At 41.3% G+C, this 18,678-nt stretch overlaps 1 pseudogene; it reads right to left on the bottom strand.

Moving 5' to 3' along the window:
• LOC149313892 (von Willebrand factor D and EGF domain-containing protein-like) overlaps nt 1-18,678 on the bottom strand; it is a 349,914-nt pseudogene that overhangs the window by 65,917 nt on the left and 265,319 nt on the right.

Here is an 18,678-nt window from a genome sequence, read left to right as displayed (position 1 = left end):
CAGCAGCCAGAACTGCAAGAATCTTAAATAGCAGGACCAAAAGGCATAAATTAAAACAGACAAGGCCATTCATAGGACAGGGGAAACTGTTTAAAAAGTTTACATTGGGCCCAGAAAATAGGCTGCAAGGACACTGATTCTGTAAATGGTTGCTATTCATCTACCCACGTAATAATAATAATAATAATAATAATAATAATAATAATAATAAAATTTATTTATATCCTGCCTTTCCAATATTTTGATCAAGGCGGCTTACAATACAGATAAAAGCATATCGATAAAAAGTTAAAAACAGCATTAAAAAAGAACAACAATCAAGTAGAAGTACAAGGGCAGGGCAGGTACACAATCCAGGGTCGTTGATAGAGGGGCAAAGAATAAAGTGATTATGGTGGAAAGGCTTGCAGAAATAAATATGTTTTCAAGTTCTTTTTGAAAAGAACTAAGAACGCGGTGGAATGGAGCTCGACAGGGAGATTGTTCCAAAGTTTGGGGGCAGCGATAGAAAAAGCCCTCTGTGAGGTCCTCACATGGCGTGTCTTATGGACCTCCAACAGTTTCATCCCTGTTGTTCTGAGTGAGCGGGGCGGATTGTATGGGGAGAGGCGGTCCTCCAAGTACCCTGGGCCCAAGCCATTTAGGGCTTTATAGGTCAAAACCAACACCTTGTATTGAGCCCGGAAGCGAATAGGCAGCCAATGAAGATCTTTCAAAATAGGTGTTATATGGTCAGGCCTGGAGCTACCAGCGACCAATCTTGCTGCCATATTCTGCACCAACTGTAGCTTCCGGGTTTGGTACAAGGGTTGCCCCATGTAGAGCGTGTTGCAGAAATCCAGTCGAGAGGTTACCAGAGCATGTACAACAGTTTCAAGGTCCCTATGGTCCAGGTAGGGACGCAGCTGGCGTATCAGTCGGAGCTGATAACAAGCACTCCTGACTGTCGCATCCACTTGAGATGACAACTGGAGCGACGAGTCAAGGAGCATTCCCAAGCTACACACCGAGTCCTTCAAAGGGAGCGTGACCCCATTCAGGACTGAGTGACAGATCTCACCACATGGAATCGAGGAACCTATCGCCAGTACTTCCGTTTTCCCTGGATTCACACTGAGTTTGTTTTCCCTCATCCAGCCCATTACCGACTCCAAGCAGGCATTTAGAGAAGAGATGCCATCCCTAGTTACTGCATCAGTCGGAGACACAGAGAAGTAGATTTTGGTGTCATCAACGTATTGATAACACCGCGCCCCGTGTCTCTGGATGATCTCTCCCAGCGGTTTCATGTAAATGTTGAATAGCATGGGGGACAGAATAGTTCCTTGACGGACACCAGATGTAAGGGCCCTCTTATCGGAGCAAACATCCCCCAGCTGCACCATCTGTAATCTACCCGAGAGGTAGGATCGGAACCACCGGAGCGCAGTGCCCCCGATGCCTAACTCCCTCGGGCGTTCCAGAAGGATACCATGGTCAATGGTATCGAAAGCCGCTGAGATGTCCAAAAGCACTAACAGGGACACGCTTCTCCTGTCCATGCTCAGACGGAGATCATCAACGTAGGAAGTGAATATGCAATACATGTTTACCTGTCTCACAGAAAGGCATGCTTCCATCCTGGTTTGGAGCCCAAGTGTAGCTAAACAAATTATCAATAACTAGTCTTTAATTTTTGAATATGAATTTCATTTTAATTTGCTTTAAAATATCCTAATCACAAAACAGAAATCTACTGAAACTTTCTCAAGCCTTTTGCCATTAACACAGAAAACGGATTATTGGGTAATCTCTTCCTTACCTCCTTTAAACAAAAAACAAAAAACCTGAAGTTAATGTTTTGTTTTGTTGTATTTAATTAGTTATATCAGAGTCTACTTGACTTCCACAGGACAAAATCATCTTAAGGAAATCACAATGACTTTTTGATTTGGTATTTTGATGAAAGGGGTAGATTTACAAACATGCATTTTTAGGTTTGAACGATGATTTAAAAAAAACAAGTGCAAGAGGGCATGAGAGTTCGAGAGGGTGTGAAACCATTATATCAAATCAATTTAATATAAGTAAAGTTATGTGCCATCAAGTTGCCTGTATATCGTTTGGACAGCTTGCTGTGAAACTATGGCGTGGTTCAGACCGCCCAAATGCGCCGTAGACCCAGCAATACTAGGGTTAGTACTCCCAGCAACCACATGGTCCCTAACCCTATCACGGCATGGTGGCATAACAATGGTGGTGTCCTGTGTACATGGGCACGGCCATTGTGACGTAAGCATTGCGCGGCATCCGTGTGGCATTCACACACTGCTGCATGTTGCTTACATCATGAGTGCGCCATTGATGCACTCATCATGTCCACCCTGTGGCACAAAAAGAACCCAGTTTTTCTGGGTTCTTTTTCCTCCGGAGGGAAGCTGCATGGTTTGGTGGCTGCGGCTTCTCTCCAGAGGGAATTAGGCCGCTGGAAGGACACCCTTTTGGGGCAGTATGTCCAGCATCTATGTAAGACTGTTTTATTTTGCCTATGTAGACACACCTACAGTTTACCATTGCCTTCTTTTAGGCAGCATTGGCAGATCATGCAGCCAATTGTCTGACCTTGGGGCCTGCCAGGGGGTGCACAGACTCACAAATGCTGGGGAGAGGAATGATAATCCTGGGCTGCATTCACACTATGAAATAACTGGGTGTACAACACAGGTTATTTTTATGGCAGTCACACTTTCCTTGACTGCACTCAGTGCAGTTTGCAGGAAGTGAATGAAAACACCCACTTAACCTGGTGCATTTTCCACCAGGTCCCTTACCGCATCTTTTTTTCAGTGCCACAATGATCCAGATCTTTGGTAGTGTGATTGCACTACCAGACTGATCCAGGTCATGCAAGATCATTCCATGAAATGGAGGTACCTCCATTTTGGAATGATCCATCACCAATGTGAACCTTGAACAGTGCTTAAATGTTTTGAAGAGATTCAGTTGTGGTAAACCAGTGGGAACTGCTACCCGGTAGCAACCCGGTATTGTGTCACTGAGAAGATTTGGATCTCCTCGGGATGAAAAGGACCTGTTTTGAAAAAAGTCAGGTTGACTGTGATGTGAAACAGTGCAGACATGACCTGCAAACCATACAGAATTTGTAGAAGCAGCTCATATTTTCTTTTCTACCAGAAAAAGTGCAGTCTCAGGGAGTTGCAGAGTGTCGAGGGGCAAAAAACAAACAAACAAAAAACCCCACAAACACATACAAAAAACTCCAAACGCCTGAGGATTATATGCAGCTCCATCATCACTCTTTCCCCATCCCTAGTTTATATAGAGAAGTCTTTAAAATGTTGAAGCCATATGAGAATTCTGAAAGAAAATATTCATCAGGGCAACCCATCTTCAAACACAGTGCAAAGTTTAGGCACTATAATAGTTATTATTCAACTGTGATATGAATAGCATTGAAATAAGTTTATTTCTAAAGGTAGTGGATATGTACTGAATATGTTTTGTTACCTGTACTGAACAATAGTTTGAATCTTAATGGCAATATTTGTCCCTTCCTGCTTTCATATTTGGAACGTTAATGCATTTGCTTGCATAGCCTTGAATTTCAAAAGCATTACCATAAACAAAGTTCTCTCTACCATTAGTGTGTAACACAGCAAATGACAAGAAAAATGTGCATATTGTTAAAATGCTAATATGGTCTTGGAAAGCACAAAATGGGAGAAGTGAAGGTGCTATCTAGTGTTCAATACATGGAATATAACTTCACTGTCCTAATGCATTATAGACTAAAATTGATGGGAAAAATAAATAAATGACCTGCCCCAAAGAAAGAGGAGGGGAAGGGAAGAGAGAGCAGAAATGAAATTAAATTTGGGTAGAGTCCAGCTGATTTCTCTAAGCATGATGGGAACTTCATTCCCATTTCTTCCCAAAAGCTGTTCCACAGCACCTTTCTATGCTGTTGAACAGATTCTGGGAATTGCTGGTGTGTGTGTGTGTGTGTGTGTGTGTATGTGTACAAGCAGGGCCGGCTCTAGGTATTTGGCCACCCGAGGAGAGAAATATTTTGGCACCCCCTGTCACCTCTCATAATTATTTTTACCCCTTGGTTTCCGCTGTTTCGTTTTTTAAAGCAAAACTTGACATATGGTAGCTTGTTTTTAATATTGTTTAATTATGCAAAAAAGTATTTTAAAAAGCCGCCCCTATATTTTGCTGCCCTAGGCGGCTGCCTAGTTTGCCTATGAGCCAGCCCTGTGTACAAGGGAAAAAGAGAGAGATTTTTCCATCTTCCCATTCTACTTACATATTCTTTATTACCTCTCTAAAATGTGGGAAAGATGTTATGAAAGTCTTATACATATGTATCTCACATCTATTACCAACAAATCCATAAACACAGGAACAGATATTTTGAGTGATGCATGTCCCTCCATTCTGATATGGTGGATCATTAAAGTCAGTGTCCATAACACATCAACAACACTAAGAATTTCACTGGTTTATATTCTACCACACAGAATACCTGTGTGTGTGTGTGTGTGTGTGTGTGTAATAGATACAAAGATGTTTTTTTCCAAGTGATTTGTACTGTGGTCACAAGATCTGGTTGTACAATCGGAAATTTATAATTAGGAGGGAGAGGGCCCATGACTGTTTTAACATCACATCACAATATCTTATGGTTATATCAACACAGTGACCCTGTTTGAAAGCAGTAGTATCTGACTGGCCGTAGCAGAAGTACTTTTGGAAGAAAATATTCTAAGTAAAATGTTCAGAAATAAGAAATAACAGAAATACCCACTCCCACTACCCTATACATTACCCATATGATGATTCTCCACACAAGAAGACTTATTGATGCTTACCCATTTCTGGTAGGCATACTCCAACTCTATCTGTGGTTGAATAATGACCTGAAATGAAACCAAATGTACTTGTAAAGACTTTTTCCCAGATGACATTTGGACTCCATGATCACAGACTTCCCTTACTCTATGTTAGATCAGTGAAGTTGCTTCAAGGATGGATGGCAAGCAGCATCTGTCTTGCAACCAAGTCAGCAGACTTAGCTACTACCTTCATTTTCTCTATGACTGCCTAGTGCCCATTTGGAACAGCCCCAATATCCTGAATTACTAGTTATTTTGTTTGCACAATCCCACTCCCATCCCAAATAGGAAAATAAGGGGAAAAGCTTGTGAAGAAAATAGGAAGTTTTATCTTCAAACCATGTAAGAAACTACTGCAGCATTTTTAACTCTACCAGCTGTATTGCTACCAAGCTATCTCTACCATCTTATACACTTTTAACATTCCATGACTTGGAAGTTCATATTTTCCAAGGCTGTTTCAAGACATCTTAAAACATCGATTTTAACATAAAACGCAAGTAAAAAATGAAAGCAGACAACAAACAAACAAATATGCAAACAATCCTTTTAAAATGGCATTCATACCTATACAAAAAAGAGAAGATACACCTATTCTTATACATATCTTATACACAAATTCTTATGTCTATTATATCTAATCCTACTATCTATAATATTTAATATCCTTAATAAGTGCATTCTTTTCTAACTATGCTCTTACACCTAACTTCCTAAAAACGCACATCTTTTAAGTGACTTTAGAGTGGTTTGGGTATCTATAGTTATATAGCAATTGCAACAGCAAGTACATTTCTATACTGCTTATCAGTGCACTTAAACACTCCCTAAGTGGTTTACAACCTATAAGCTAATTGCCTCCAACAAGCTGGGTACTCATTTTAGCAATCTCAGAAGGATGCAAGTCCCAAGGCTGAGCCTCTGGCTGGGATTGAACTCATAATCCTATGAGTGAGTGAATGGCTGCAGTACAGACATTTAACCACTGTACCACCAGGGCTCTATCCAAGTATAGATACTAATATATAAAGAGCAACACATCAAAATTTCAGGTCTGTGCCTCATAATCCCTGGGGCACTCACAAAAATCAGTCATGCATATTTTCCTCCAGTTTTCCATTAATAAATATAAGCAGCTTGAATAACATCCATTTAAACATAGATTTATTACTGAAGCTCTAGATTAACAGAAATGAAACAATCTACTGTATGCAAAATTCAGTTTGTTCTTATGGATGGTTTCCAGTGAAGGTGAAACTAATTCTGTTTTTTACTTCACCTAATTAAACAATTAAGTAAGAAGCAACATTTTCTGAACATACTTCATTAAAGAGTTTCATATAATTACTGATCACAGTCCCATCAAGTTCTGTTGCCATGCAATCACTATTTAAAATGGATGTATATTGTGCAAGAGTGGTGCTTGGTGGATAATAGGCATAGTAAATTATTTATCAGCATCTCCCATAATTATATGATCAAATAAAGCCTCATGTTTTGAGGCAGTGGACAAGCCCAGTGAGTCTCAATATTTTAAATATATGATACAATTCAAGGAAGTACTCTGTATTATGTGGTTTATGTACCGGAGCCTTTAATGATAGCTAACACAAATGTAGCAAATAAATGGCAGCTTTTCTCCAATAGTGGTTGATGTTCCTAATAAGCATGAGCAATATAACTGAAGGGTATTTCCTTTGATCACAATGTTTTAAGAAGCAGTTTTCGACTTTGGAAGGAGAGCAGGTCAAAGCTGTCATGAATAAAGATTAGAAGTATAAGGTCCATTTGACTAAAACATTTGAATTTATTACTCAGATTTAGATCACTGAGTCTAGTGAACCACTTTATCTCAGACATGGAAAGTTATCTCATTTTAGTCTTCCTTTGGGCAACATAGTTATAGTCATAATCTCTGTGCATCTGGATATTCTATTGTAAATATGTCACCACATGGCATACATTTCAGAAAAGGGAAAGAATTATGAGCAAAATTCAATTATATTTGCCTGAACTCATAATGATGAAAAGCTAATTGTTTTCTTGTCAGACACCAACACTTATCGATGACTTTTTACAATATTCACCCTAAATTCCTTCCCTTACTTCCACAAATATCTTTATTTCCTGTATTTTACAGTTTTGAAAAGGCCTCACATGCCAAGATTTTTACAAGCATTTATAAACTATAAGAGACTTAGAGATGAATTTTGTTGGGTTGTTGTTGTTGTTGACCTTGAGTTCACCTTGTTTTAATCACAACAGAATACCCAACCCTAAAATCGATGGCGTCACTAGAGGGTGTGGCGGTGAGGCCCACCCCAGGTGACACCCCAGAAAGGGTGGTGATACTCGGTCAGGCCCTCCCTCTGCGCTCCCCCCTTGCACCATCCCTCTGCATGCTCCCACCTGATCTGCACCTTCTCATGCTTCTCCATGCATGCTCCCACTCTCCCCTCAGTGTCCTGCACTCCTCCATGTTTACTCCCACTCTCCCTGCATCATTCTGCACTCCCCTGCACATGCTTCCACACTCCTCATGCCTTTCTGTGCTCCTCCGTGCATGCTTCCACCCTCCCCACAGCATCCTGTGCTGCTTCGCACATGCTCCCATGCTCCCTGTAACTTCTTGTGCTGTCCCATATGTGCTGCCTCCCCACACTGTCCTGCACAATCCCATGTGCACTTCCTTCATGCCATCCCAGATGGTGTGGCATGAGGGGGGAGTGGGTCCCCTGGAAGCCCTGCCCCCAGAAGCCCCACCCCCCACACTGGGTGACACCAGGTGCAGGGACACCACTGCCTAAAATATTCTCTTGACTAGACACATGAACTGAATACATAGTTATAGGCTAGACATTGCAATTGAAGAGACAAAAACCTCCTGACATTCAAAGTGAATTGCCCTATAACCCTATCAGCTAGCAGCTATGTGGAGCCATAGCAAAACCTGAGAAATCCAATATAAATCAACATTTTCAACAAAGAGAATGTGAATGGGAAAATCCAAGAAAGAACTGTGCTAGTGAGAGGCCACACTCCTGCTTTACCCCAGTGGTGGACCAGAGAGAAACCTTTGTATTTGAATATTAGCCTTTCAAGGACTCATCCTTGAAGCCAGGCAAGCAGCCACATTCCCTCCCCATGGCTCAGTGTGTGTAGGTTGCAAAGAGGAATTCCCAGACAGTGGGGCTAATATTAAAGGTAAGGTAAAGATATTCCATGTTGACAAGGTTGTCAAGTTGTGTCTGACCATAGGGTGTGGTGCTCATCTCCTTTACTAAGCTGAAGAGCCAGTGTTGTCAGAGACAACTCTGGCTCTCACATGAGCAATTGCTGACATGAGGGGGAATTGCAAAAGGAGTCCTAATTCTGCCTGTCACACCAGAGATCTCTCATGGAAGGCTATATGATTGTCAATTGGCTGCTTCCTGATCAGCAAGGAACAGATCCCCATTGAATATCTGCTGCTTTATAGGAGAGAGTTAGGGGGTTGGGGCAGGAATCACAGTGTAACACTGTAACTATGGTGGCTATGTTCATAACTCCCCAACATGTATGTAGTGAATTTTGCCATGATTCTTAGGTACCCTCAAAATTTTTATCTGCTGCCTGTTAGTATTATCTGATATTGCTGTTTATTGTGTTGAGTTGAGTTTTAAATGCTTTGTTATATGAAATCTGATGTTCAGTGCTCTTACACAACACTCTAGAAATGTTTACAGCAATTGTGGTTCTAAGAAGAGCTCATGTTGGGATTGTTCACTTGTACTCCAGAAAACATGCATATTGGGGACAAGGGAGATAGTGATCAGGAGAACTGATAGCATGGGAGATGGAAGGATGAAACCGCAACTAAAAGCTAACATATTGATGGAGAAGATCACTTGCACCGAAAGTTCAATGTAAGTGAGGAAAGAAACATTTCAGATGTAGACTGGAATTCCTGCTATTAATGCATCAAGTGCAAGGATTTCAAACTCTGAAAAATCAATTGGAGGATTTTTGTTATCGAAGGATGGGTATTTTTTGAATGTCATTGCCCATTTGTGTTCTCTCTCTCCATCCCCCCTCCTCTTTAATTTTACAGATCTATAAACTTTGAACTTATAGAAGTCAGGGAAAGATTTTAATGTTGTGGCCAGGTAGTAGTAAGGGTGGTTGATGGATTATCTTTACGTTAAAGAAGTGGACTTCTGTGCAATTGGGACTATGTTTTGGAAATCAAGGTTTTTACACTATGTGGAAGATCAATAGGTAAATGGGCGAAGGAGCAGCAGAATGTGTGTATGGAGGTGTTTATTAGATGTGTGTGCAGGTTTTGACATTGTGGTTGTTTTTCTCCAGATCTCTGAATGCTGATCATTCAAGAGGCAGGGATCGATCTGGTATTTACTTGCTGTGATTTTGAGTAACAATAAATTACCCTTGTGGACAAACTTAAAAGAAATATACAAATAATAAAGTCTATATAAACTCACAGAGGACAGGAATATCAACAGCTATTAGCCCAGTTGGTTGCAAAGGTTCTATTTGTTTTTGTTTGCTTTTTTAAGAATTGCATTTCTTAATTTAAAATAGTTACTTTTAGTAAAAGCATATGATCAGCTCATATTAATTGATTTTTTTTAAGGTGGTGATCCCCAGAGATGGAATAGATTTGTAATGGCTTTGGTGGAGGGACTATTCAGTCAGTGTGTCCTCAGTCCTCAACTTGTTTTCTAGTCATGCCTCTGTGGAAAGATCAATTGCAAACCACCCCTCTTTTCTATCCCTCACTACATAGAAAACTCCACTTCCTTGTTCATTTTCATTTCTGTCACTCTGGACTAATCCAAACAGGCTGATAGTTTCACATGCTAGAGAATACTGCATTTAAAAAAAAAAAAAAAAAGTATGTAGAAGACTTCTGGCTGTTCACAATAGTTCTTTGGAAGTATAGAATCTTAATTTGTTTCACTTCTTTAAAGTGAGAGTGAGAGAGGGTATTTGGGTTGCAACACAAACAAAAATGAGTTGAATGACTCAATTAGAGATCATAGAAATAAAGAGAAATGCAGAGAAGGGGAATGGAGAAATAAAAGAAATAGAACATGGAGGTCCAGGAAATGTGGCCAGTTGTAGGTAGCTTTGGATGTCTAAAAGAAGAGCAGAGAAGGCTATAGAAATGAAGGATGTGTATGTGTCTATGCACCGTTAAGTCATCTATCAACAGTGTTACAAAATATTTCTTTAAAAAGAATCACAATAATTATTACATATTACTTGAAAAATAAGCAATATGGGTTTATTACTTGAATAGGATAATTCAGAAAGAGGGGGTTGAAGGAGATAAACCAATATTTATTTACACACATACAGACAGAGTAAACATATTAAATTAACATATACTAGTTTACTCCTTCAATAGGCTATCTTTAAGCTATCCCATTCAGTTTCTTTTCTTTCATACCTACACACAAAAACACAAACACACAAGGACCCCAAAGGGGATCAGAAGACATATACCAAGATTCTTTAAAAACAGATTTTCAGATACAGTTTTTTAAGACAAATAAACAAACATCTTAGCCATCTTCAGAAGCTTAACAGAGAATGACCCAGCCTAACCTCCCTTGGGATCTCCCTTGCTGCTACAGAGAAGTCCAGATTTTTGTGGTGGTAGAAAATGCAGTATGAATGAACTTACATTCATCAAATACTCATATAGGAGGAAGCTGTCCATTAGATACCATCAAGGTGTGTGAGAAGCTCACTTGTGATAGTCTCACCACTTTCATCTCCTGGATGTGAGTACACTTCCAAATCTGTGCATTTCAGAATTTATAATGCATTCTGCATTGGGAAAGAGGCATGTTTGATGATAAGTAATTTGAAATATGCAAGAGAAAACCATCCAATTCTAAATAGCGGACATGTACTGTATGTGTTAGTTAATTACCATATGCATACAAAAATGCATACCTTTGAAGAAGAAATAAAAAAAAAATACCCTGTGGACTTTTGATCAGAGATCCCTCGCAATGAAAAAGAGAGAGGGGGGGGGGGGGGAGGAGAAACTCCAACAATATCAAGCTGGATGGATTTGTCCATTTCTGTTGTTAAACCACTGAATTTTCCTGCTGTAATTTTTAATGGTATTATTGTACCTTATTATTCTGATTTAATCTGCTACTGCAGAATAATTAATGTTGATTTTTAAAAAACAAATTGTTTTCTTGATTGGTGCTTGGTTGCTACTGTATTTACTGCCCAGAAAAGTTGTTATAGAATCACAGACAAATTCTGTAGCTCTTTTACTGATTTGACTTTCTGTATTTTATAAACAAACCTTTTTTTGCTGGATCAGAATCTTCGTGTGTGAGAAGCAGCTGCGTGAGGTCCTCAACTTACCAGAGTCACAATAGGAATCTAGTACAATGAGGAAAGCATGTTTTTACTTTTGATTACTTTTCCCTCAGCTGGAGGTGAGAGTTCTGCATTGCAGGTTGAAAGCTGACGATCCAGCCAGAAAAGTTAATAAAACACATCTCTTCCAAATATATGCCCTGTACTCACAGCAAACGCCCTGAAATCAGATGGAACTTGTGGGGGACACTTGAGTAAGTGCCTCATCTATGCCTTCTGTCACAAATGAATCAGGTCTAAGTGGCAACAGACCTTTGTCCTTCTGTGAGATTGATTCCCTCCCTCCACTTGTTTTATTGCTTTATCTGTTGCTCCAGCCACCTTATTCAGAAATAAATATATAGGGACGTGAGTTTCTTTAGAGCATTGTCTAGAAGTTTGTTTCCATTCCTTGAGGGCTTTATTCTTGCAGGGGAAATCAGAACGATTCCAAGTATGACAGCTGGAGGCCTGTTGCACAGATGGCAGCAAGTCTTCGTCTATTTTCTCTTTCTCTCCTGTCAGGATGAGTGTGCAGTTTTCAAGGCAGAAAGAAAAAGCGGTAGCTTAGACTACAATAAATGGTCTCCCAGAGAAATTTATTAGTGAGAAGCATTTGATGGAGTTTCTCAAGTGTGACTGGCAGGGGCACTGAGAAGTGTATGATGGAGATAGCTAAGAGAGCAGTCAGACATGTTCTTTACATGACTGCTAATGAAGAAGCATGTAAAGAATTTATTACTGTTCTATGCCTCCAAGTTGTTTCCAACTTATGGTGAACCTAAGACAAACCAATATAAAGGGTTCTCTGGGGTTGAGAGAACAAAGCTCATCCAAGATAATCTGGTGGGTTTCCATTAGGGAATCAAACCTTGATGTCCAGAGTCATAAGTCAACACTCAGACTACTACACCATATTGGCTGTCATTTAAAGAATAATACACATTAATTGAACAGCCATCTTGTATCACAACCATCTCGTACAACAAAAATAATTGGGCAGAAGAACACAAAACCCAATAGTTACATTTTTTGTGCAAGAATGCTGTTTTTGCAAAATATATATATTTTTTTTGCACAAAATTTGCTAGGATTTGCACAAAAAAGCACACATGACTGAAAACGATGGAGGTTTTGTGCAACACTGAACAATTCTAACTGAAAATGGGTATTTCTACACAGAATAATTTCCTAAAACAATACAGAATACACTGGGAATGCTGTGTGACAATGGTACAAAAACCTTGCCAGTGTATTATTCTTTCCAACTGCTTTTCCTGAGTGTTGGCAAAACCATTTTTTGAGATAGGATATGTATCAATTGTCAGGGATGATGGGAGTTGTAGCTCTTCACCTCTGGCTCTAACTCACCACCTTGTTATGCAGCAGAGCTGACCAGCTTTGGTCAGTGGTTAATGCTTTTCTTCAAAGCAGCAGAGTTTCAGAGAATAGGCTGAAGACCCTGACAAACTCTCCAAGCCTTCTCACTCTTCTTCCTCAGATGTCTCCAAAACTTCTCCAGGATTCTGCTGGCTCTTGTATCTTCACTCAAGACACCAGACAACTCAGTAGTCTTATATAAAAGATCTACTTTATTCTACTATATACAAATACTATATGCCCTACAAATCACAATCTCTACAATCTCCACAATATCTCCAAACTACTCCAACTACCCAACAAAAAACATTGGCAAACAATGCAATTATTATAGCCATTGTTAATCACCAACCACTAGTCAGTTTCCACCCAGTGGGTGTGTACATTCATTTTGATTGGTTCACATAGTTCAACCCACACTTAAGACCAACCCAAGTATTTCATCATTTTACCTTGTACACTTAATGAATCTCAGGTGTTTCCAATTGTACATTCTATAATTCTGTCCTTGACTTTCAAGACTTCTAAATTACATTAGCTTTTTCACCTGTGAGCTTCTTAATTACTTAATTATTTAATTACTTAAAACTTCTCGGATAAGCGAAAGTCTTAACGCCGACATTCAGGCAGAACCTAGAGTAGAGGTATCCAGGACCTCCGTGGACTTTATTAAACTGGATCGGTTGGAGTTGGTAAGTACCGATGATGTGGACAAGATCCTCGGAAGTGTTCGGAAGACAACCTGCTCTCTCGATCCCTGTCCCTCGTGGCTAGCAGCCCAGGGGGGTCCGGCTGTAACTTTATTGTTACGCCGGATTATTAATACATCTCTGAGGGAAGGGCAATTTCCATCTGATCTTAAATTGGCCATAGTAAAACCTTTATTGAAAAAGCCCTCCCTCGACCCCCTGTTGTATAATAATTATCGGCCAGTATCACTGCTGCCATTTTTGGGGAAGGTGATCGAGAGGGCGGTTGCAATCCAGCTTCTGGGGGTCTTGGATGAAACGGATTATCTGGACCCATTTCAAACTGGCTTTCGGGCGGGTTACGGGGTTGAGACGGCCATGGTCGCCTTGGTCGATGATCTCCTTCTGGGCATCGACAGGGGAAGCGTGTCCCTGTTGGTGCTCTTGGACATCTCAGCGGCTTTCGATACCATAGACCATGGTATCCTTCTGGGGCGCCTGGCAGAGGTGGGAATCGGGGGCACTGCGCTCCAGTGGTTCCGGTCCTACCTCTCCGGGAGGTCCCAGATGGTGCAGCTGGGAGACGTGTGCTCCGACGAGAGGGCCCTTAAAACTGGGGTCCCTCAAGGAGCCATTCTGTCTCCCATGCTATTTAACATTTACATGAAACCGCTGGGAGAGATCATCTGGAGACATGGGGCGCGGGGTTATCAGTACGCTGATGACACCCAAATAATTTTCTCTATGTCTCCGACTGATGCAGTGACTGAGGATGGCGTCTCTCCTCTCGTGGCCTGTCTGGAGTCAGTAATGGGCTAGATGAGGGAAAACCGACTCAAGCTGAATCCAGAGAAAACGGAGGTACTCGTGATAGGTTCCCCTGGTCCAGGAATGGCGGTGGTTCCACCTGTCCTGAACGGGGTCACGCTCCCTGTGAAGGACTCCGTGCGCAGTCTGGGGGTGCTTCTTGACTCGTCCCTTCGCCTGACTGCTCAGGTGAATGCGACGGTCAAGAGCACCTGTCATCAGCTTCGGCTTATTCGCCAGCTGCGCCCATACCTGGCCCAGAGGGACCTTGAAACTGTGGTACATGCCCTGGTAACCTCGAGACTGGATTTCTGCAATGTACTCTACATGGGGCAACCCTTATACCAAACCCGGAAGCTTCAAATGGTGCAGAATATGGCAGCCAGGCTGGTCACTGGTACGTCCAGGGCCAGCCACATAACACCGGTATTAAAAGATCTCCATTGGCTGCCCATTTGCTTCCGGGCGCAATATAAGGTGTTGGTAATTACCTATAAAGCCCTAAATGGCTTGGGCCCAGGATACCTGAAGGACCGCCTCTCCCCATACATCCCGCCCCGCACCCTCAGAACATCTGGGCAGCAATTACTTAGGGTTCCCGGGGCGAGATTGGTCTCCACTACCAGGAGGACATTTTCCATCGCCGCCCCGGCCCTTTGGAACACGCTGCCCATAGAGCTCCGCTCAGCTACCTCCCTGGCCCAATTCAGACGGGACCTAAAGACCTTTCTGTTCCGGACCGCATTCCCTGAATAAGGTCCTATAGGCCTCCTCCGCCGCACTGGCAACGGGACTGGCTAATCTTGGACTGCCTGAAGGAAGAGGCCCCTCCCTCCTCAACTGTCATCTTGGCTTCAGAGGGAGTCATCAGGCAGACCCAGCAACATCAGGGACTGTCTGAAGGAAGAGGCCCCTCCCTCCTCAACTGTCATCTCGGCCTCAGAGGGAGCCATCAGGCAGACCAGCAACATCTTGGACTGCCTGAAGGAAGAGGCCCCTCCCTCCTCAACTGTCATCTTGGCCTCAGAGGGAGTCATCAGGCAGACCAGCAACATCAGGGACTGCCTGAAGGAAGAGGCTCCTCCCTCTTTAACTGTCATCTCGGCCTCAGAGGGAGCCATCAGGCAGACCCAGCAACATCTTGGACTGCCTGAAGGAAGAGGCCCCTCCCTCCTCAACTGTCATCTCGGCCTCAGAGGGAGCGATCAGGCAGACCCAGCAACATCAGGGACTGCCTGAAGGAAGAGGCCCCTCTCTCCTCAACTGTCATCTTGGCCTCAGAGGGAGTCATCGGGCAGACCCAGCAACATCAGGGACTGCCTGAAGGAAGAGGCCCCTCCCTCCTCGGCTGTCATCTCGGCCTCAGAGGGAGCCATCAGGCAGACCCAGCAACATCTTGGACTGCCTGAAGGAAGAGGCCCCTCCCTCCTCAACTGTCGTCTTGGCCTCAGAGGGAGTCATCAGGCAGACCCAGCAACATCAGGGACTGCCTGAAGGAAGAGGCCCCTCCCTCCTCAACTGTCATCTCGGCCTCAGAGGGAGTCATCAGGCAGACGCAGTAACATCAGGGACTGCCTGAAGGAAGAGGCCCCTCCCTCCTCAACTGTCATCTCGGCCTCAGAGGGAGTCATCAGGCAGACGCAGTAACATCAGGGACTGCCTGAAGGAAGAGGCCCCTCCCTCCTCAACTGTCATCTCGGCCTCAGAGGGAGTCATCAGGCAGACCCAGCAACATCAGGGACTGCCTGAAGGACGAGACTTCTCCCTCCTTTGTCACCTTGTATTTGTATTGCATTAAGATTTTTACTGTACACCGCTATGATCATTGCGGAATAGCGGTCTATAAATAAAACATATTATTATTATTTATTATTAATCCTGGGGCCTTTTGTTTTTATGTTTTTTGTAATTGTGGTATGCTTTTAATCGTTTATTATTGTATTTTAACTGTTGTAAACTGCCCTGATCTGATGGAAGGGCGGTATATAAATAAAATTTTTATTATTTATTATTTATTACTTGCTCTTGCTTAGTCATTGTGACTTTCACATACATATTTTATTTCTACTACTGTATGTCCCATGTTGCATTTTCCTTAACATCAATCAATCAATAAATCACCCTAGCAACCTGAGAAGAAACTGTTCCAAGAAGGAAGTTTGAAACCATAAATTGGTCTATACAGAAAAGAAATACAATATTTGAACAAGACCACAAATGGGAAACCACCCAGAGTCTTGTTTTAATGTGCCAATATTCTAGTGTAATGTTTCTTTGGTTCATCTATAAAACTGCCTATCCCTCTTATTTGATGTGAATTTCTTTTTATTTTATTTTTATATATTCTTTATTTCTTTTCACTTCGGGAGCTTATAGTGTGTCCTTTCCTTCCTCCTGAGAGTTTTTCAAATGCATGAAGACCTGTGTGTGAACTTGACCCTAGTGACACTGTCATGTAGAGATCACAAACTAGTGGCTGCCAGGCCAGATTCAGACAACTGAGCTCATATAATTTCCTCTTCTGCCAGTTACCAACTGAGACACACAGCAATATATCTGAGGGAACAACAGGTGCTGCCACACAACACCCTTACCAGTCATTTGGCGGGGGGGGGGGGGGGAAGCAGAGAATAAGCTATGGCCATTTAATTAGCCATTTAACTGGAATAGAGTAAAAAAGAGTAATGATGGATAAAGATATCTCCATGTTACCTTGCCATTTAATCAGGAAAAATAATATTGACAGAACTAAGCATTTTTACTGCCCATTGTGTCTAAATGTACAGAAATCCATGGCCTCTTATTTTTCCTTTAGATATTGTTATTGATTCTGGTTGAGTATGATGGGCTGGGCTGGGCTAGCTATAAAAATGAAAGAGTAAATATATAATATAACCAGGTAGCTGCTAACAGCCAGGGACTGATGTGGCAACAGTTAACTAGCATTTAACTTGGACACATTCTGGTTTATATGTGAAACCCAGTAGCAAATCTGCCTAATATCAGATGGATTTAGGCCTAGGAGCAACAAAGTGAGGAACTTATATGCCTGGACTATTTGTATATATAGAGAACAATTATGGCCAGAATCCTCTATCATGGTGTACATTGTGTAACATTATATATAGGTAGCTATGTAGCAGTGGCATTCAGAAACTCTTTTAGTGAATTGTGAAGATGCCTAATGAGACAATATCAAGAGTGTCTCAATGTGCATTGGGTTCTACCAATACACATTGGCACATCTTAGCCAGTGTCCTAATGCAGAGTGGGACCAAAGTATATGAATATGGATGTTATGAAACTGCCCAATTCTAATTCCTGCTGATGTAAGTCCACTTTCTAAGAAGTAAGTCCCCAACAAGATTCTGGCCTATATTAATACCACAGGAGATTCAGTAATAAAAAGATAGATTCAATTTGCCAATTTATCAGACAGATTTCAAAAGACGAATGTACCCAGCCTCTCTTAATTGTGTATATAATTGCACCATGCTCCTTTAAACTGTCTAATTAATGTGTTAATTTAAAAAGTGAAATTAACAGTCTCCCTCATAATGAAATACTGTGATTATGTCCCTGCAGACATGCACATCAGGTGATAGGTCAATTTACTTTTCTGAATGCTTGTGGTAGAATGTAAAAGCAAAGTTATAATTTCACACAATACAAGCTGTCAGTGATTATGCACTTAATATAGCCATATGGTACCTATTCTCATTTATACCAGTTGTATAGTGCTTTGATATTACTGGTAGCACTAGATGTTTGCTCAATTTTCAGCAAAGTAATTTTGTTATGATTCATAGTGTGTTGAGTCAGCTTTTAATTTTTTTTTTTTCATTTTAGTTCTCCCGCCTTCTCTCATATAGTTGCCCTCAGTGGTTATTCCTGTCCAATTGCCATAAAGTGATTGCCTCATGTAGCAACTGTCAGAATATTACTACATGATCCATAAGAGTGCTATGTTTAAAGCAATAGACAAATTGGAGCCTAATTCCTTACTATACATAAACAGCTACTAAACAGGCACATCTCATTCATAGCAATCCAATAAGACATGCGTGCCCTTTTATCTTTCTTTTTCTTTTTCTTTTTTTTTTTTTTGATGGCATTGGAATTTTTCACTAGTATGATTTGTGTGTGTGTATCTACATCAACAATCTTAGATATGCAGAAAGTCTCACATACATGGAACAATTACTAAAGAAGGTTAAAGACAAAAGTGCGAAGGCAGGCCTCATGCTGAACGTAAAGAAAACAAACAAAAAAAAAAAGATCATGGAAGAAATACATAAATTCAACTTAGACAATGAAGAAATTGAAATAGTTAGTGTTCCTGTACCTAGGATCAAATACTGATCAGAATGGTGACTGCAGTCAAGAAATAAGAAGGAGGCTAGGAATGGGAAGAGGAGCTATGAAAGAACTAGAAAAGCTACTAAAGATATACAACTGAGCACAAAAGTTAGAATCATCCACTCCATAGTATTTACCATCACCATCTATGGAACGGA

Source organism: Sceloporus occidentalis, unplaced genomic scaffold (assembly GCF_023333645.1).
Source record: "Sceloporus occidentalis isolate IW3139 unplaced genomic scaffold, rSceOcc1.0.p SCAF_4, whole genome shotgun sequence".
NCBI classification, from domain to species: domain Eukaryota; kingdom Metazoa; phylum Chordata; class Lepidosauria; order Squamata; family Phrynosomatidae; genus Sceloporus; species Sceloporus occidentalis.
The sequence above is the reverse complement of the archived record's forward strand: the minus strand, read 5'-3'. Positions and strand labels throughout refer to the sequence as shown.